The following is a 21755-nucleotide window of genomic DNA, read 5'->3' on the forward strand; positions in this document are numbered from 1 at the left end:
ACCAACCACGCGGAGCGGCGGGGGGGGGGGCGAGCGAGGCGCCGAGGGCAGTGGGTCAGCTAGCTCAGCGTCCCTTAGGGCGGGCAGGTGGGCGGGCCCATCCGCCCGCGAGCGACGAGCGAGCCCGGCCAAGACAGCCAATCAGCGAGCGCGGAGGGCGGGCTTATCTCCCGCGAGCGGGCCGATGTAGCCAATCCACAGCCGCGGAGGGCGGGCCGGGCCTGTGTACGCGCGCGCGCGCGTGCGCCGCGCCCCGCAGCGCCCCCCAGAGGGGCGGCGGCGGGAGCGGGTTCCGGCTGCGCGCGCAGCGGCGGCGGCGGCGGCGGCGGCGGCGGCGGCGGCGGCGGCAGCGGCGGTGGTAGTGGTAGTGGTAGTAGTGGTGGCGGCGGCGGCGGCGCGATCGGCCGGGCCGGGGCTGTAACCGTCGTGCGTCCGAGAGAGCGGCGGCTGGGGCGGCGGCGTGCGGCCTGCCGGGCACGGCGCGAGGCGACGCCACAGGGCATCAGCGGCGGCCGCGGGAGGCGCAGCAGCGGCGGCAGCAGCAGCGGCGGCAAGACGGACTCGTGGACACGCGCCGCCGCCGCCGGGCCGGGCCGGGTGTCGCGCGCCGAGGCTGGGGGTGAGTCGGCGCCGCCGCTTCCACCGCCGCCGCTGCCGCCGCCGCCGCCGCCCAGGTGACCGAGGAGAGAGGCGCCTCCTCGCTCCCGCCGCGCCGGACGTCAATGCCCAGCTCCCAGCTCGCCAGCGTGAGTGAGCCGCGCCGAGCCGCGCTCGCCGCCCCGGGTGGCCGCTGCGCCCCGGGATCGCCTGGGCGGGCGGGCGGGCGGAGGCGCCGCAGCCATTAGTGCAGGCCCGAGCGAGACACGTCCCCGGAAGGAGGCCCGGCCCGGCTCGGCCAGGCGGGGACCCTGTTGGGGGGCCTCGGGGGGCCCCCTGGGCGGTGCGTGTGCAAGGCAAGGACAACGTGGACGGCGGGCCGAGGTGCCCGAGGAAGTGCCAGGGGCAGGCGGGGGAGACACAGAGAAAGACGGGGTGCTGCGGGGAAGGAAGAGGAGACTCGCCCGCGTGGGAGCAGGAAAGCATGGAGGCTCCCTCTTTGCTCTGCTCGCCCTGACCGGGGCCCTGCCTTGGGGTGTTGCTGGTGAGGAAGAGAGAGGAATCGGGAGTCGCTCTGCCCCGTGGCACTCGGGGTTCCGTTTGTTAGGAAGTGTGGGTTCCCTCTGCTAAGTTGTTGAGGCCTCCCAGCGCACCCCCTCCAACCAGCTTTCATTCTTCTCCCTCCCCCCGTGACAGGGATTTAAGGTAATTACCGATTTGTCTAGTCAGTTGCCCATCGCGCCCCATTCCTACTCTGGGGCTCTGAGCTAGCTAAATAAAAAACTAGGGTTCAAGATTATAGCTGCTGCTTTGATGATTTTAAAGTGTAAGTTAAGAGTTCTAAAGGGTTGCTGCTGTTCAGGTGGAAGGCATAGGTTCACTCTTTAGGTAAGTTGAAGCAGTTGTGTGTGTGTGTGTTAGTTAAGGTTGTGACTCTTACCCATCTGGAAAGAATCTTTTTGGGGGGCTTGAGGAGGACTCACTTATTTCAGGAGTCACTCTTTGTGGACCTGGGATGGATCCTGGGTCAGATGCTCGCGCGTACCTATCAGCCCCCGGCGAAAAACTTTTCAAGTGTTAGGTAAGAACTTGCTAAAGAGAACATTAAGAACATATTAGCTGGACGTTGATGATGGAGAACTATAGGCTTTTTCTTTTTTTTATTGTTCCTTGCGATTTGTCCAGAAACATTAGCGATAATGTTTCATTAATGTTTCAGTGCTTGCAGTGCGGTGCAGCACAGGCTTCTCGAGAGTCGTCGTCAAACTACTACTAGATTATGGTTGCGATTTGTTGTTGATGCGCTCTGTTTTACAGAGTAGTTTCAGACAGGAAATGAGTGAAGTTAATGCCTTGTTCGGCGAGTGCTAAGAAATGAAGGCAACGGAACCACTGTTCTTAAGGCTTCACAGGCACTACCGTAGACCATTCTGTTGGTGAAAATGCTGAGAAGCTGCCAGTATTCTGAATCTGATACTTGAAGGTTGTGTTAGTGAGTGTACTAATTATTGTCACGTGTATTCCCGAGGCTGTTGATTTTTTCCAAATAGGGCCTTTTGGTAAAAAGTACCTTTGGTAATGATGGCAAGCCTTTTAGACGTTTTAGACGTTGGGACTCTTTAAATATAATAAGCAAAGATTAGAATTCTTTTGATAGCAAAAGCATTGATAAATGATTAGAAGTGAGGGTTTTTTAAAGAGCTTAATTTTTTTTCTCTCTCTTTTTTTTTAAAGTTTATGGGCCACTCCCGCAAGTGCTCAGGGGTTACTCCTGGCTCTCTGTACTCTGGAATCTCCCCTGGCCTTGCTCTGCCGACCATATGGTGTGCTGGAGATTGATCCCTGGTCAGCCTCAGGCAAGGCAAACGCCCTACTTTACTATTGCTGTACTATTCCTCTGGCCCCAAGAACATAATTTTCTTTGAGTGTATCTTTTTTTTTTTTGATCACTCCTATGCTCTTTGCTTTCAGAAATAGTAAATGACATTTTTACTGTTCATGGGGGAGACAGGATTAATCAGTATTAAGGGCCTGCTGTTCACCAGGTGGTTTTTATACTGTTATTTAATTCTCACAGCTTCCATAGAGGGGATGGTTATACTTATTTGCTCAGTTTAAGCAACTTGTCCCAGCCACAAGAAATTAATAACTAGATTAATAACTTTACTGTCTGACTCCAAGGTCTTTGATTTTACTATTACTGACCCTGAAATGAGTTTTCTCACTTTGAGGTTTCTGTATAGTGATCTATTAGTGGATGCAGGTGCGAACTTTTGAAGTCGGTGCAAGGGAGTGAAGGACTGGAGGCAAGGGGCTCATAAGAGATGCTCTGGGTCTAAGCTAGGCTTTTATGTGGGTGGAGATTCCGCCTTGAAACACTCTTGGGGCCCCAGACTGTTCTATAAGACAGTTTTTATGAGACACCTGGGATAAGTCTTGGAGAGGAAAGTCTGATTAAAGCAACCCAACTGCTTTTATGTTTTTTTGTTTTTTTTTTTAATGATTTGAGTAAGAGAGGAATAATTTATTGGGACCAAGAGTTAATCAGTAGTCTCTTTGTGGAAGTATTTGTGTTTAACTGTGAATGATATTCACATCAGGAGATTGACGATTCAATGAAACTATATCATAGCAATTTTAAAAAAATAATGCATTGGAGAGATAGTACAGTTGATAGGGTGCTTGCTTTGCATGCAGCCTATGTGGCTTCAATCCCCAGCACAAATATGGTCTCAGGCCCCACCTGGAGAGATTCTTCACTGCTGATATGCTTCAAAACCAAAAATACAAAAACAGAAGCAACAACAAATTGAACTATAGATTCAGAGTTATTATTTACTAAGGCAGTAGTAATTGTTATATTTAGAAGCTGGAGAAGGCTAGTATTTCAGAGCACCTCTACAAATAAAATTGTTTAGAACTGCTGAACTTGAATATATTCTGACTCAGAATAGCATAAGTGCAAGCAATCTCTCCATGAATCAGTCAAATAATATTTAATTTGAACCAACTAAATCCACAGGCAGAAACCATTATAGCATCACTGAGCTTTTGTGGCATTAAGGAAGAGGGAATGTTTGAACCTTTTGCACATAATTTAAAAAGTTTAAAAGTCCCATAACAATACTTAACTTGAAAATATTTGTGTAAACAAGATGAATTTGATTTGTGGGTGGGTTGGTGGTACTTGGATGATCTTTATTTTATATTTGGGGGGGCCACATTCGGCAGTGCTCAGGGATTACTACTGGCTCTACACACAGAAGTTACTCCTGGCAGGCTCCAGGGACCATATGGGATAATGGAACCCTGGGTCGGCTACTTGCAAGGGAAATGCCCTACCTGCTGTGCTGTCACTCCGGTCCCTGCTTGTGGTGCCAGGGATCAAACCTTGGTCAGTTACATGCAAGGCAATTTTTATAAATGCTTTTTAATATTTTTCAGGTGTTTTATCTACTTTCAAATGATTAAATGAATAACTGCATAAAACAATGCATTTTCATTCTAGTTTAACACATTCATCATTTTGATTTCCTTTTTTTTTTTGTTTTTGTTTTGTTTTTTTGGGCCACACTGGTGGTTCTCAGGGGTTAATCCTAGCTTTGCACTCAGAAATTGCTCCTGGCAGGCTCAGAGGACCATATGAAGTGCCTAGTATCGAACCTGGGTCTTTCCCTGGTTGGCCTCGTGCAAGGCAAACACCCTACAGCTGTGCTATTGCTTGGCCCCCATTTTGATTTCTTTTTTTTTTTTTTTTTTTTTTTTTTTTTTTTGGTTTTTGGGCCACACCCTGACGCTCAGGGGTTACTCCTGGCTATGCACTCAGAAGTTGCTCCTGGCTTCTTGGGGGACCATATGGGACGCCGGGGGATCGAACCGTGGTCCGTCCTAGGCTAGCGCAGGCAAGGCAGGCACCTTACCTCCAGCGCCACCGCCCGGCCCCTCCATTTTGATTTCTTAAGAACAACTTTGTTTACATACTTATTTCATATATTTAATTATTTGCAAAAATACAGAAACTAGTACTGGTATAAACATTGTAAGAAATGAAAATAGTGTGTTTCTAGAATGATGCAGCTCAAACTCATCTGGCTCCTTAAAGTTTCTTCTTCTGCTAAGCTTTTCCTTTTCTATTCCTACCTCAGCTAAGTCATGTTATTTCATAGAAACTATGTAAGATGATAGAGCTGGAGAGATAATAGTGGGTAAGGTGCTGCCTTGCATGCACCCCCCCTTTGATTCCTGATGTCTCATGTTCACTCAAGCACTGCTAAAAGTGTTCCCTAACCGCAGAACTAGGAATAACCTCTAAACATGCTAGATTTGGCTCAAAAACAAACAAACAAAACCCCCAGATAAGCAAAAAGAAATAAAGAGAAGCTATATAGGATATAGGGTTTAGGTTAGGGTGTAAAGAAGTTGGTATTTTTGGACGTGCCTTTTTTTTTTTGGTGCCATACTCAGCTGTAGTCAGGTTTCTTTCTGGCTTTGTGTTCAGGAATTACTCCTGGTAGTACTCAGAGGACCATATAGGGTGCTAGGGATTGAACCAGAATCTGCCTCGTGGGTGCATCATGCGAGGCAATCACCCTGCTTACTATCGCTCTAGCCATGGTTCTTTTTTTGGTCTCACCTAGCGACACTCTCCGGTTACTCCTGGCTCTCTTCTCAAGGATCACTCCCTGGCAGGGCTTGGGAAACAATATGGGGTGCCGGGGATAGAATCCAGGTTGGTCACCTTCAAGGCAAGTACTTTAACTGCTGTACTGTATCACTCTGTTCCTTTGGTTCTTACTTTTATTTATATTTATTTATTTATTTATTTATTTATTTATTTATTTATTTATTTATTTATTTATTTATTGTGGTTTTTGGGTCACACCCGGCAGTGCTCTGGGGTTATTTCTGGCTCCAGGCTCAGAAATTGCTCCTAGCAGGCACGGGATGCCGGGATTCGAACCGATGACCTCCTGCATGAGAGGCAAACACCTTACCTCCATGCTATCTCTCTGGCCCCGGTTCTTATTTTTAAATTATAATTTCTGTTGCATACTTTTTAAACTCTTCCCCACTTTGGGCAGTGTTGTTATTTTTGTTTTCAGTTGAATTATATAAAAGCTAATGATTATTTTTTGGGGGAGGCCACACACAGCAGTGCTCAGGGTTTCCTCTTGGTTCTGCATTCAGAGATCACTCCTGGCTGGGCTGGGGGACAATATGGAATGTCGAGGATTGAACCTGGTTGACCTTGTGCAAGGCAAGCATTCTACCTGCTATACTATCATTCTGGCCCAAATGATTCTTTAAGTTTATAGAGCAAGATGTTGCAGCTCAGAGTATTATGTACATTGGACTTGATAGATGAATAATAAATGACCAGTAATGCTTTTAAGAAATGATCATTTGAATGTGTTAATTTGAAATATTAGAAAAAGTTTCTTACTCTTTTTTTTTTATCTCTCCCCCACTCCTCTTATTCATTTTTAACTTTAGAACTATTATATGTGTAGAGGCATTAGGTTTTCTTCAGTTTTATTGACTGAATCACATTCTGTAGCTCCTTTGACTTTCTGATGACTCTGGCTTCTCTTCTGGAATTTGAAGCTCTTACAAGATTGCTTGGTATAGAACTCTAGTGAACTTTGTAAATTTATCTTGCCCTTGGAATTGTAGTCTAGGTCAGGGCCACTTTAGTTTTTACCATTTGTGATCTCAGGTATATAGGAATATAAAGCAAACATTTGGGGGCCTGGCATATATCTGAATTATATAGATATTTAAAGCAAACATTTGCATGGTGGAGAACTGGGTTCATTGAGGCCTGGTTTGATTGCACAATTCCTCCTGTATAGCCCTGAGCAGAAACATAAAAGGATAAAATACTAAACACTACAGAGGGTCAGAGAGATAGGGCGTTTGCCTTGAACATGACTGACCTGGGTGAGATTGTGGCATCCTATATTGTCCCCTGAGCACCATATTGTCCCCTGAGCACCGACACAGGAAAACAAACAGAAAAAGAACCTAAAGAGATTTTATACAACACATAGAGACTCACAGAACAACCTAGGAAATTAATTACTCTTGCATTTTGTTGAAACTGTGCAGCACAGAAAATGTGCCCGTTTTCTCTGTGGAGTATCCATGTCTCAGGTGAAAAATGACCCATCTCCATATTTTAACTTGGCTTTTCCTGTACTGTCTGTTTTAACAGTATAGATTTACAGGGCACAGAATCGTTCCCAGAATATGACCATGAGGAGTTGACTGATTATACCAATAGTTTTTATGTGGCTTGAATACGTTTTTTTTGTTTGTCTGCACCGATTTCTTACCCATAGGTTTTGTAACACAATGTCCACTTCATTTCAAGTGAACTAAGAACTAAATTTTGCCCTCAATATAAATTTACATTGCACAACATTTACTTTTAAGCTGCTAGTATTCTAAGATTAACTTTTTATGTAAGCCTATCTTAGGTAGTTGAGCTTGTTTTGGAAAAATATTTTGACCATTAGAACAGTTTTTACCTTTAGAGAATTGGTGTATTTGATTTCTTTCATAGTATTTTTGGGTTGAAACTTCATTCTTCTCAGAAAATATTAATTCTTTTTTTTTTTTTTTTTTTTTTTTTTTTTTTTGGTTTTTGGGCCACACCCGTTTGACGCTCAGGGGTTACTCCTGGCTATGTGCTCAGAAATCGCCCCTGGCTTGGGGGGACCATATGGGACGCCGGGGGATCGAACCGCGGTCCTTCCTTGGCTAGCGCTTGCAAGGCAGACACCTTACCTCCAGCGCCACCTACCCGGCCCCAATATTAATTCTTTTGGCATAAAGTGCACACATGATATATTTGCTTTAGCAGATCAGATAAGTTACTTTATATTTTTATATCTGCAGTAGTCAAAATTGTTGGCTCTTAACTAATGTATTATTTGACAAGAATTCAAATTCACTCATCAGTTCTGCTTTCTTCTAGTTGTTTTTAGTTGAGATTTGAACATGATTTTTTTTTTTTGGTGGCTACATCCTTGTGCTCAGGGCTTACTCCAGTCTTTATGTCCAAGGATCACTCCTGGATGAACTCAGGAACCATGTAGGGTGCTGGGAATTGAACCTGGGTCAGCTGGGTGCAATGCTACCCTACCTAGTGCTACTAAAGTATGAGTTGGAGTTATGTACATATGTTTATATTTACTGTTTTAGCAGCAAAACAAAGGACTGTTTTTCACTTTTCATTATTAGTGAAAGGCCTATTATGAGGGAATAGTGACTAGTTAGTGCAGAAGGATATGAGTCATTAGCAGGATTTGTCAGCAGATTGAGAAGGATATGATGGAGAAATAAGAGTCTGGTGACATTCTTCATTCCACACGTGGTTACAAAAAAGCATCCTTTTGGTGATTGGCCTAAATTATTCAAATAATTTAGATGCATCACGGTGAAGAGAACTTCATATTTAAGTATAGGCTACACTCAGTTTATTTTCTAGTAAGATAGTATAATTGAAGGTCATCAAGAAGTAGAATTTTTGTTTCGTTTTTGAGCAGTGCTCAGGGGTTAATCCTGGTGTGCATTCAGCCTGATGAAACTATCTAGAGTTCAACTGGTGTATACAGAGGACCACAAATGTGCTTTAACTTTTTTTTTTTTTTTTTTTTTTTTTTTTTGGTTTTTGGGCCACACCCAGCGGTGCTCAGGGGTTACTCCTGGCTGTCTGCTCAGAAATAGCTCCTGGCAGGCACGGGGGACCATATGGGACACCGGGATTCGAACCAACCACCTTTGGTCCTGGATCGGCTGCTTGCAAGGCAAACGCCGCATCTTGCCGCTGTGCTATCTCTCCGGGCCCAACTTTTTTTTTTTTTTTTTGGTTTTTGGGTCACACCTGGTAGTGCTCAGGGGTTACTCTTGGCTCTATGCTCCTGGCAGGCTCAGGGGACCAGACCATATGGGATGCTGGGATTCGAAGTAGGCTCTGTCCTGATGCCGCGTGCAAGGCAAAACCGTACTGTTGTGCTATCGCTCTGACCCCTAACATTTTGTGTTTTTTTTTTTTTTTTGTGGTTTTTGGGTCACACCCAGCAGTGCTCAGGGGTTTTTCCTGGCTCCAGGCTCAGAAATTGCTCCTGGCAGGCAGGGGGGACCATATGGGACGCCAGGATTCGAACCGATGACCTTCCGCATGATAGGTAAATGCCTTACCTCCATGCTATCTCTCCGGCCCCTGACCCCTAACATTTTTTAATGTTTGAAAAATTGTTTGTTGGCTCACTTGCAGGGCTCTACATACAGTACTCCTGGGCAGATGTTACTTCCAGCATGGTGCTTGAGGGTTGCTCCTGATAGTTTGTGACATTGAATGTGAGCCTATCACTGTATGGTTTTTAAATATTATAAAAGTTGTGTTTTATGTATGTTGGTACATCAACCTAATAGACTATTAGCAGTTGGAGCAGTGGCACTATGAGCAGTGGCACTCGGGTAACTCCTGGCTTTGCGCTCAGAAATCACTCCTGGCAGGCATGGGGGACCATTTGGGATGCTGGAATTCGAACCACTGTTCGTCCTGGATTGGCTGCGTGCAAGGCAAATGCCTACCGCTGTGCTATCTGGCCCCATGAATTATGAATTATAAAAAGCAAGTTTAAGAGGGGAAGTGATTGTAATTTACCTACTTTTAGGGGAAATGCCTTAACAGCAAGAACATTTCTGAGGCTTAAGGGGAAATAAAAAAGAATTTTTGCTGACAAGATAAATGTTGTATGAGGATATACACATTTCCTATCCTGCAAACCCCTTCTAGTGGGGGTGGATAATTGAAAAGGACCTTTACATATGTGCAAGTACATTGGACAGAATGGGGAAATGAAAGAGTTAAATTGACCCATTAACTGCTCAGCCTTGAAACTTGGTATATTTTAAATAATGCTAACAATAGCTTGGAAGTTTTTGCTTTGCATGCTGCTCCTATGCTGTAGGTTATTTTGAAAGTTGATTCAAATAACCTTTTCCCAAGTATCTATTTCGCAACCTCAGGGAACTTGCAGATGTTACAGTCATTCTAAATGCTCTTATACAGCTTAGAAAAAAGTTGAGAGTGCTGTTGATAGGTTGAATCCAGGTGTCTTTTAGCTTTTTTTTTTTTTTTTTTAAACAACTAATCTGTTTAGTTGAAATCTAATTCCCTCTTTAAATGAGGAAGTGGGAAGTGGGAATCTCAAACACAGGACCTTGAGGCTTTCTCCCTTCTCTCTCTCCCTCTCTTCCTTCCTATTTTTTTCTTCCTCGATCCCTTCTTTCTTTCCTCCTGCTCCTTCCCTCTCCCCCAACCCATTCTCTCTCTAAAACTAAAAACTATTTGCCAACAAACTATAAAACGGATGGAAGAGCTAGTACAGGGTTATGGCACTTGCCTTACCCACTTCCATTCTAGGCACCACATCTTTGAGTAGTGATCCCGCTCTGATTGCAGAACTATGAGTAAGTAATCTGGTATAGTCCCCGAATCAAAAATGGTACAGAATCCTAAATATATTAAAAATATTAAATATTACTGTGAAAGATTTGTAATCCACTGTGGTCAAAATAATAATTATAAGAAAACAAAGAAAAAAATTAGGGGTTGGAGCGATTGCTCAGCAGTAAAGCTTTTGCCTTGCATGCGACTGACCCTGGTTCGATCCTTGGCATCCTATATGGTCCCCTAAGCCTGCCAGGAGCAACTGAGTGCAGAGCCATGAATAATCCCTGAGTGCTGCTCAGCGTGGCCCAAAAACACCAAAGAAAAAAGTGGCTTTAAAATTTTTAATTATTTATTTATTTACTTATTTATTTTTGGTATTTTTGGGCCTGGCAGCACTCGGGTTATTCCTGGCAGGCTCAGGGGATCATATGGGATGATGTGGAGTGAACTTACTAAGATATTTATGCTCTATACACTTAATATAAAATTGTTCTGAAGAATTAAGGGAAAGAAAAAGATGAATACTGGGATTTCAATTTTCTGGAAATACATCTGAGTTTTAATATAATTGTTATATTAAAGAAGGTGAATACAGTGTTATTTAGGAAAAGACTACTTAAACTTAGTAACAAATAGGCTGTTTCTTTAAAACAGTTATAAAATCTTTAAATATAAAGCTCATGAAGAGAATATAGCTTGATAATTAAAAAATAAGGTAACTAAACATTTAAGAAATATATAAAATAGGATATATGGGAAGACAGTCACATAAAAGGCACTGTACCCACGTGCTACCACTCTAGCCCCTTAGTTTGATTTTTAAAAGACTTATCTGAAAATATTAAGATGAATGTTAAGAGTTGTGCTCTTAGTATCTTATGTGTTGACATTTAGGACTCAGAATTTTAAATTATTTTGGTTTTGGCACTATACCTGACTGTCCTTGGGGTTTACTTCTAGTATTGTTCTTAGGTGGGCTATGGAAACCAAATGAAGCGCCAGAGATTGAACCCTGGTCTTCTGTGTGCCAGGCAAATTGCCTTACCTTCCTACTATCTCTCAGACTCAGGAATTTTAGTGTTACTGGTGTTCAGACTTAAAAACAAAAAACAATAAACACAACTTGGGGCAGGGCATACTTGATAATGCTCATGGGTTCCTCTTGGCTCTGTGCTAGGAATGACTCCTAATAGTGCTCCGGAGATCGTATGGGTTAGAATTTTTAAAAGCTTGCTTTATTTAGGAAAGGAAACATTTTTGGACAAGAAATTCAGCTGGAAATTTGCTTGCTTTATTTCTTGTTTTTTGGGGTACACTTGGCAGTATTCAGGGCTCTGCTCAGGAGCACTTTTGGTGTAGCACTCAGGGTAACCATCTGGGGGTCTCCAGGAATTGAACTTAACATGTGCAAGGCAAGGAAGACCTATCTGCTGTACGATCTTATATCACCAGTCCAAATTGTTAATTTTTAGAGGAACATAGTATAAAGTTGAAAAGCAAATATTTTTTGAGTAGCATAAAATTGCAGTCTTAGAATTACTTGTAGAGGTTAGTAATTACTAGAAAAGGCTAGTTACTTCTAATCACTGTGGTAAATATAAATTTGGAAACGACTCCTTTTTCATTTGAATGGGCCCCCAGAACAACTCTAAATAACCCACTCTTCTCAGAAGCAGGTGTGATGACTGGTTAGTTGTTTTCCTTTTTGATTGACTGTTTGAAATGTTAGATAATTTTCCCAGCATTAAGATCAGACATTCTTTTTATAGAACTGATTATTGAATTCTGTACTGGAACTTGATTCTCTAGTTTCCTCTTTAAATGAGGAAGTAGGAAAGTGGGAATAACCAAAGGAGTAGTCAACTGTGAAATTTATTTATCATTGAATAGGCATCTAGCAGTTTGGCTGGAGAGTTAGTCAAGGGTTTAAGGCACTTGCCTTATTTATTAGTCAACACTGGTTCCGTTCCATCTTTGACTCAACATACGATCTGCTAAGTATCACTGGGAGTGATGCCTGAGCCCAGAGCCAGAAGTAAGTCTTCTTCCACTGGGGTGTGATTCTCCATCTCTAAAAATATTGTTATATTTGGCTTATTAATGTTTTTTTGGTAGAGAGTCACACCTAGCTGTACTCAGGGCTTACTCCTGGTTCTGACTCAAAGGTCACCCTTGGGTGACCCTATGTGGTGCCGAATTTATTTGTTTGTGCTCTTTCCAGCTTCTGTATGTCATCCCTTAACCTCCCTCTCTCCCCAACCACACCGCGGTGCTTAGGATTTACTCCTGGCTTTGCATTCAGGGATTACTTCTGGTGGGCTCAGGGCACCATATGGCAGTGATGGGAATTGAACCCTGGTTGACCACATGCCCTAACCACTGTACTATTGTTCTCTGGTTTCCATTACAGTTTTTTGTTGTTGTTTCTGGGTCATACTCGGCAGTGCTCAGGGGTTACTCCTGGCTCTGTGCTCAGAAATTGCTCCTGGCAGGCTCAGGGGACCATATGTGATGCCTGGAATCGAACCAAGGTCTGTCTGGTGTTGACTGTGTGCAAGACAAATGCCCTACCACTGTGCTATCGCTCTGACGCCCCCGTTACATTATTTTTAACTTTAATTTGTATAGGATATAATAGATAACCCCTTTCCTTACCAATTCTCCAGGAATGTAGTCAGTTGGAAAGGAGAGCTAAAATTAAATACCGTTGTTGACATTTCAGTGTTGTAGTCAGTTTTAGTTTGGTAAATGCACCAACACAGGGATGAACAAAAATTAAGGTAATGCATAAATAAATGAGTAGAGCTGTTACTTTGAAAAAACTTGATGAATTTGGGAGGTCATGAAAGATGAGTAACATTCCAATTTTACTGTTAAAAAAACCTTGTTAGCCAGTTTATATATTTAATGAGTACAGTTCTCTGTACAGTTCTTTAGTTTCTGAGTCTTTTTTTTTTTGGCCATACCAGTGATGTTCTGGGATTACTCCTTTGCAGTCTGGAATTACTCTGGATGGGGTCGAGGGATCATATGGGATGATGGGGATTGAACCCTGGTCTGTTGTGTGCAAAGCAAATGTCCTATCCACTATACTATCTCTTTCTGGCCCCTCATTTTTTTGTTTGTTTTTGTTTTTGGGGTCACACCCAGCAGGGCAGGCTTGGGGGACCATATGGGATTCCGGGTTTCTCTTCTGCGATTAAGGCAAACGCCCTATAGCTGTGCTATCTCTCCTGCCCTAGTTTTTGAATCCTTTTGTTTGTTTGTTTGAGTCACACCTGGCGGCACTCAGGAGTTAACTCCTGGCTCTGCGCTTAGAAATTGCTCCTGACAGGCACGAGGGACCGTATTGAATGCCTGGATTTGAACCGGGTTCGGTCCTGTGTTGATCCGTGCAAGGCAAAATGCTTTACCGCTGTGCTGACCACCCCCTTTTTTATTTTTGGGCCACACCCAGTGACGCCCAGGGGTTACTCCTGGCTATGCGTTCAGAAATCGCTCCTGGCTTGGGGGACCATATGGCATGCGGGGGGAATCTTAACGGACTGATCTAGGCTAGGGTGCACAAGGCAGACACCTTTACACCCTGCGCCACCTCTCCAGCCACCCCATTTTTGAGTCTTAATTCTCTTCATAATGCTGTAGATAAAATAGTTCTCTTTTTTTGGAGGAGGAAAAGGAGCAGCCTTATATTTTGTTTTTGGGATACCTAGATGTGCTCAGGGATTACTCTTGGCTCTATATTCAGGAATGCTTTTGGTGTTGGGAGAACCCAGGTCAGTCCCATGTAAGGCAAGTGCCCTATCTGTTGTACTATTGCTCTGACCCTATTGTAGTTCTTTATAGATTTCCTTGATGGTTGAAATTTTATGGCCTCTTTTCTGAATTGTCTGGATACTAAGTTAAGACTTCTGTAAGTTTTTCAGAGCATTGACTTCCTGAAGACTATATATATTTCATTTGTGGATAAATCCTTTTGGCTTCTGCCTTAGTCCCTCCCTCCCTCTCCTCTCCTCCCTCAGGGGTTACTCCGAGCATTTCTTTCTTACAGCTTTTGTGTGGGTGGGATGATAGGGACTCTCAACTCCCAGCTCAGCTCAGCTCAGGGATTACTCCTGGCAGAGCTAGAGAGCCAGCCCAGGTCTTTTACATGTCAAACATGCTCGTCAGCTAGTCTCCAGATTTTTGGAGGTGGTGGTGGAGGAGAACACACCTGACTGTGTTCAGAGGTTGTTTCTGGCTCTGCACTTAGGAATCACTCCTGGTGGAATTGAGGGACCATATGGGATGCCAGGTATTGAATTCAGGCAAGCGCCGTACCTGTCTCTTTTTTGTTTAATGAATGGTAATTATACACCTGGTTGTGTTGCTTATACTTGGTTGTGGCATGATGAACATTCTTTGTTGTGGGATTGAGATCCCTTTGGTAATCACACTTGGGTGCCAGAGACTGAAATTTTTTTTTTTTTTTTTTTTTGGTTTTTGGGCCACACCCGGCGATGCTCAGGGGTTACTCCTGGCTGTCTGCTCAGAAATAGCTCCTGGCAGGCACGGGGGACCATATGGGACACCGGGATTCGAACCAACCACCTTTGGTCCTGGATCGGCTGCTTGCAAGGCAAACGCCGCTGTGCTATCTCTCCGGGCCCCAGAGACTGAAATTTATGCCTTACCATCCCCAGCCTTGAAAGGCTCCACTGTTGCTCTACCCTTGGGTCCTTAGATGTGGTCTTTTGTTTGTTTTGGGGCCACACCCAGTGGTGCTCTGGACTTACCCTTGGCTCTGCTCAGAGATCAGTCCTGATTTAAGTAGGAGGATCATATGGCATGCTGCATGCAAGTCAAGTGCCTTGTCTGTTGTACCATCTCTCTGGCCCCTAGGATGTGATCCTTCTATTTTTTTTTTTTTTTTGGGTCCCTAGTAGTGCTTAGGGCTTACTTCCTGGCTCTGCTCAGGGATCACTCCTTGCTGTGCTCCAGGGACCATGTACAGGGATCAAACTAGGGTCTACCACATGGAAGGAAAGTACCACCTTTTTACTATTTCTCTGACCCAGTGTGATCCTTTTAAACCTCAGATGGGGCCCGAAGAGATAGCACAGCAGTGTTTGCCTTGCAAGCAGCCGATCCAGGACCAAAGGTTGTTGGTTCGAATCCCGGTGTCCCATATGGTCCCCCGTGCCTGCCAGAAGCTATTTCTGAGCAGACAGCCAGGAGTAACCCCTGAGCACCACCGGGTATGGCCCAAAAACAAAACAAAACAAAAAAAAACCACTTAAACCTCAGATGTTCTTTTTTTTTCAGATGTTTCTTTTAAAACCTCATTTTTCTCATAGTTTAAGCCAAATAACAAAATATTGGCCTATAAAGCTTTTATTTCTCTGACTGGTTCTTTCCCCTAATTCCTAACAACCCCAAATGTACTCTTTTTGTCTAGAGTCCTACTTCAGATATCTATTTGGTTCACACCTCCAGGGCTTGGGCTTGGGTGAACTGTCACTTTTTCCAGCAAGGCTTTTCCTGATAGTTATATTTAAAATTGGAATTCCCCTTCCTTTTGGCAGTGCTTCCTCAGCATTGCATTTTTCTCCATTATAGTGGCTGTTCTGTCTTTTCTTAAGTTACTAAAATATAAGATCCTCTTGAAGAATTTTTTGTTTTCTTTACTTCCCATACTGTACACATAAAAGTTTGTGGCACACAGTTTATATCCAGCAAATATTTGAATTAGTATATTTATAGCTAGTCAAGTGGCAGAGGAATTATTCATGTAAATTAGTTTTTTACTGTTGACATATTCATTTTTTTGTTTTGTTTTGGGGCTACACTCAGCTGCTGCCGTGATCAGGGCTTTCTCTGGGTTTGTTCAGGGATCATTTTTCTAGCTTGGGAAGAGGGGGAGCCGCAGGGATGACAACTACATGTAGTTGTAGGGATTGAACCAGATCAGCCACAAGCAAGGCAAATGCTTTTACCCAGTGGTCTTATTCACATTTTAAGGGGAAGTACAGCTATCTTTATTAAAGTGAAGTGAGATTTAAAAGTATATTTTCTGTGGTATCAGTATTGAACCCAAGTCTCCTGCATGCAAGAAGGCATGCATTTTTATCACCTAGCCACATTTGGCTCCTAAAATGTTTTTTTTTTTTTTTTTTTTTTTTTTTTTGTGGTTTTTGGGTCACACCCGGCAGTGCTCTGGGGTTATTCCTGGCTCCAGGCTCAGAAATTGCTCCTGGCAGGCAATGGGGACCATATGGGACGCCGGATTCGAACCGATGACCTCCTGCATGAAAGGCAAACACCTTACCTCCATGCTATCTCTCCGGCCCCTCCTAAAATGGTTTTACTAAAGTAAAATCTTAGAAGGCTTTTAGTCTTTTTGTGAGGGGGTTACTCCTGGCTCTGTGCTCAGAAATTATCCCTGACAGGCTCTGGAGACTGTACAGGATATCAGGGATCAAACTTGGGTTGGCTGCGTGCAAGGCAAACACCGTACCCTCTGTGCTATTGCCCTGCCCCCACAAAGCTTTTATTCTTAAATACACAGTTTAGTATATTTTCATTCTGACTGTTGGTAGAAACCACTGACTCAAATTTGCATGATGCCCTCTAGAAATTAATTTTTGTTTTGGGCTGACCCAGTAGAGCTCAAGGATTACTTCTGGTTTTGCACTTAGGAATTACTCCTGGTGATGCTTGAGAAACCAATATGGGATATTGGGGATTGAACCAGGTTAGAGTGCAAGGGAAATACCCAATCTACTTATACTATCCTCTTTTTCCTCCCTGTAGAAGTTTTTTGTAATAAAAGTAACAGTAGGAGTTGGAGAGATAGCATGGAGGTAGGGTGTTTGCCTTGCATGCAGAAGACAGTGGTTTGAATCCCGGCATCCCATATGGTCTCCCGAGCCTGCCAGGAGCGATTTCTGAGTGTAGAGCCAGGAGGAATCCCTGAGCGCTGCCGGATATGACCCCCCCCAAAAAAAAAAAAGTAACAGTAGATGTATGCTTGCTTCCGCAGATCTTTGCCTTTCCATTTTATTTTTTTAATTCTAGGATTCTTTATTGTGTACTTATTAATGTGTTTTAGAATTTGTTGAACTCTGGCAAAGGCCATCAAATTAAAAGGTTAATTATATAATTTGCTTAATTTTTAGGAACGGAGGTAATTTCTCAGTGGAAAGCCTATTGAGTGGATTGACAGGATTAAAAAAAAAAAGACTGCAGTATATTTGAGTTACATTGAATGAAGCCTTTTTTGCTTTATTTACAATAGCTAAAATTTGTTGGGTTTTTTTGTTTGTTTTGTTTTGTTTTTGGGCCCCACCTGGTGACACTTAGGGGTTACTCCTGACTCTGCGCTCAGAAATCGCTGGGGGGCGGGGGATGGGACGACCATATGGGATGCCGGGATTCGAACCACTGTCTGTCCTGAATTGACCGTGTGCAAGGCCAAATGCCCTTAAGCTGAGCTATGTCTCTGGCCCCCCTATTTTAAGTTTTTTTTTTTTTTTTTTTGCTTTTTGAGTCACACCTGGCAGCGGGTTACTCCTGGTTCTATCTCAGAAATAGCCCCTGGCAGGCAGTGGGGGGGGAGGGACGACAACGGGGGACCATATGAGATGCCGGGATTCGAACCACCGTCCTTCTGCATGAAAGACAAATGCCTTACCTCCATGCTGTCTCTCCAGCCCCCCATTTTAAGTAATTTTAAAGATTGACCCCACTCCCAGTTTTTGGGTTACTCCTGGCTCTGCACTCAGAAATTACTTCCGGCAGTGCTATGGGATACTGGGGATCAAATCTGGGTAAGCTATAGGCAAGACTAGTGCCCTATCTGCTGTACTATAGCTTCAGCCCCAATCATTGTGTTTTTTTCTTTCTTCAAATCAGCCCAGTTAGAAAAACAAACTACAAGTTAATATATGTATTTTTTCAAAAAATATGTTTTTTGAAAAATCCAAACAGTTTAGAGATATGTGATTCATTTAAAGATTTTTTTTTGTTTTTTTGTTTTTTTTTTTTTTTGTTTGTTTTATTTTGTTTTTTTGGGCCACACCCAGTGGTGCTCAGGGGTTACTCCTGGCTGTCTACTCAGAAATAGCTCCTGGTAGGCACAGGGGACCATATGGGACACTGGGATTCGAACCAACCACCTTTGGTCCTGGATTGGCTGCTTGCAAGGTAAACACCGCTGTGCTATCTCTCCGGGCCTCATTTAAAGAATTTATTTATTTATTTGGTTTTCTGGCTATGCGCTCAGAAATTGCACCTGGCTTGGGGGACCATATGGGACGCCAGGGGATTGAACCGGTCCGTCCTAGGTTAGCCGCATGCAAGCCAAATTACCACTTGTGCCACTGCTCTGGCCCCCAAAGAATTTATTTAATTCAGAAAAATAAAATAAAAAGTTTTCTCTGGCACTTATTTTTTTTTTAATGCTTTAGTGAAGTTATATTTTAAAAGTGGATTGCTGGGCTGTAGTGAAAATACAGCAGGTAGGGCTTGCCTTGCATGTGTCCAACCTGGATTCAATTCCTAGCACCATAGGTCCTTCCAAGCCTGGCAGGAATGATTCCTGAGCGCCGAGCCAGGAGTAATCCTTGAGCATTTTGAGGTGTGAGTTCCCCCCACGCCCCAAAAAACCTCTAAAACAGAATATTTAAAAATTGAATGGTGTTAAAGATAGTACAGCAAGTAAGCCATGCATGCCAGGAATGATCCGATCGTAGAGCACAGAACTAGGATTAAGTCTTGAGTACTGGCGTTGTGACTCCCACCACCCTCATTGAAATGTTGCTTTCTTTTTTTTTTTTTTTTTTTTGGTTTTTGGGCCACACCCGGTAACGCTCAGGGGTTACTCCTGGCTATGCGCTCAGAAGTCGCTCCTGGCTTGGGGGACCATATGGGACGCCGGGGGATCTAACCGCGGTCCGTCTCCTAGGCTAGCGCAGATAAGGCAGGCACCTTACCTCCAGCGCCACCGCCCGGCCCCTGAAATGTTGCTTTCCAATTCCAAAAAGTTCCACATTTAAGCATTTTCCCCCTCAAATCTAACATTTTAAAAGGTAGGCTCTTTAAAAGATAAAATTAAAAGTTGGAGAGAGGGCCCGGAGAGGTAGCACAGCGGCGTTTGCCTTGCAAGCAGCCGATCCAGGACCAAAGGTGGTTGGTTCGAATCCCGGTGTCCCATATGGTCCCCCGTGCCTGCCAGGAGCTATTTCTGAGCAGACAGCCAGGAGTAACCCCTGAGCAACGCCGGATGTGGCCCAAAAACCAAAAAAAAAAAGATTTGAATTTTTGTCTTTCATATGTTAGTAATTATCAGTGTTAAATCAAAATGGGGTGAGGGGGATTGGGTCACACCTGCTGATTTTGGGCTGCTCCTCTTTGCTCCAGGATTACTTCTGGCAGTATTCAGATAGATACCAGGGATCTGACCACATTTACTGAATGCAAGACAGGCACTTTACCTTCTGAATTATCTGGCCCCAGTTTTTTTTTTTTTTTTTTTTTTTTGTATTTTTTGGGCCACACCCTGTGTTGCTCTGGGGTTACTCCTGGCTTTGTGGCTCAGAAATTGCTCCTGGCTTGGGGGGACCATATGGGATGCAGGAGAATTGAACTACTGTTTGTCCTAGGCTAGTGCTTGCAAGGCAGATGCCTTACTTTAGAGGTGACTCTCCAGCCCCTGGTCCCAATTTTTTTTTAAATTATTTTAAAATAAAAAATTTTGGTTTTTTTTTTTTTTTTTTGGTGCCACACTGGCTGTTTTCAGGGCTTACTCTGGGATCTGTTTCAGGGTTCACTCCTGTTTGAGACCATCTATGTTGCTAGGGATTGAACCAGGTTGGGTTCATGCAAGGCAAGCTCCTTAATCTCTGGTATTAACTCTGGTCCTTCATGCATTTTAACTTTTTGGGATCCAAGTATTTTGGTTACAGATAAGTAAATTGATCCCCCCCCCCCCCACTCAGGGTTTACTCCTGGCTCTGTGCTCAGAAATCGCTCCTGGCAGTTACGGGGTACCTTATAGGATGCTGGGATTTGAACCACTATCTGTTCAAATCAGCTGTTTGCAAGGGCAAACGCCCTACCTTTGTGCTATCTCTCTGGCCCTCTGTGTTTTTCTTAACTTTAAAAAGTCTCCAGCAGTGCTCAGGAATTCTGGTAGGCTCCTGGGATCTATGTGGATGCAGGGATCTAACCAGGGTTGGCCACGTGCTATGCAAATGCCCTACTTGTTATACCAGCATTCCAGCCCCAAGTAATCTTTTAGGTTTATGTTTGTTTTCATGGTCATATAATCACAAGTATGTAACTTATAAAATAAGTTAAAAATATCATAGAAGATTTGAGGGTGAAGAAAAGGCTGGAAAGTTTGACAGTCTTTAGGTTTCTTAGATGTATTTGTTTCTTAAATGGTTCTGTAGTTATCTTTCATGTTCTTTTCTCTCTGGCCACAGTAATCTTTTTTTAGTTTTCTAAGTAAGCATTTATCAGTGACTGGGCAAGTGAAAGGACTTAGACCTTGTCCCTATTTCCAGAGGAATTTATGATTATGTTGACACTGACTGAGCCAGCTATAAATATTACTGCTTTAAAACTGCAGGCCTAAAATAATAAATTCTCTCACTTATTTTATGTTGCTTGTCTTCTCGTCGGGTCTAATAATGGGCAGGAGAATACTGTGAATCAGTGACCTTTTAATGGGAGAATGGAATTTATATATTAGTGAGTCATCAAGCATTGGTAGAAACATGAGCCAGAGAGATTGTACAGCAGGTAGGACATTTGCCTTGTGCACAGCCAGTCCAGGTTTGATCTTTAGCACCCCGCACAGGGCCAGGAGTAAGCCCTGAACACTTCTGAGTGTGTCCAAAAATAAAATTAGTTTTATTATCATTTTGTTGTTGTGTGAGGGGGAGCACGTCTGGTGGTGCTAGAGTGTATTTGATGCCAGGGACCAAACCCAGAGCCTTTCACATACAAGTGATTGTGCTCTATTACTTGCGTTACATCTCGAGCTCCTCATTAATTTCGTTTTAGAAAAGTCACTTCACATTGCTGATTATTTTCATTCCTTATAGGTAGTAACAAGTAGTCAAATTTATGATGAAAAGAAGATACTGTTTGGAAAATACTTTTTATACAATAGCGTAATGGGGAATCACTGAATAAATATATTTTGGATAGAAAATTTTTGGGCCGGAGAGAGTACAGTGGATAGGGCATTTGCATGTGGCCAACCTGTCTTCTGTCAGCATCCCAGATGGTTTCCCGAGCCTGCCAGGAGAAAGCATTGCCTGGATGTGGTCTCCAAACAAAACAAAAATAAAAACCTCCAAGTGGAATTTTGGTACCTATTTTCCATTTAAAGATATAACTTATTTTAAGCAAAAGATATGTGAAGGATTGAATATATATTTTGTTTTTGTGTTTTTGGACCACACCTGGTGGTGCTCAGGGATTACACCTGGCTCTGTGCTCAGTTATCACTTCTGGTAGGCTCAGGGGGACCATGTGGGGTGCAGGGGATCGAGCCTGGGTTGGCCACATGGAAGGCAAAATGCTCTACCCACCATGCTAATCACTCTGGTCTCAGAGTAATTGATTTATTTTTTTGGGCTTTTGGGTCACACCTGACAGTGCTTGGGTTATTCCTGGCTCTGCACTCAGAAGTTGCTCCTTG

General features: G+C 43.5%; 1 protein-coding gene across 1 annotated transcript in view; it reads left to right on the top strand.

Moving 5' to 3' along the window:
• Positions 1 to 607: 607 nt before the first annotated feature.
• The window catches only part of PTP4A2 (protein tyrosine phosphatase 4A2), a 38089-nt gene continuing 16941 nt past the window's right edge, over positions 608 to 21755 (top strand). The window contains exon 1 of the mRNA XM_049775079.1: positions 608 to 746. The gene's annotated coding sequence lies outside the window, so the exon portion shown is untranslated. The remainder of the gene's footprint in view (positions 747 to 21755) is intronic.

This window comes from Suncus etruscus, chromosome 6 (assembly GCF_024139225.1).
Source record: "Suncus etruscus isolate mSunEtr1 chromosome 6, mSunEtr1.pri.cur, whole genome shotgun sequence".
Lineage (NCBI taxonomy): Eukaryota > Metazoa > Chordata > Mammalia > Eulipotyphla > Soricidae > Suncus > Suncus etruscus.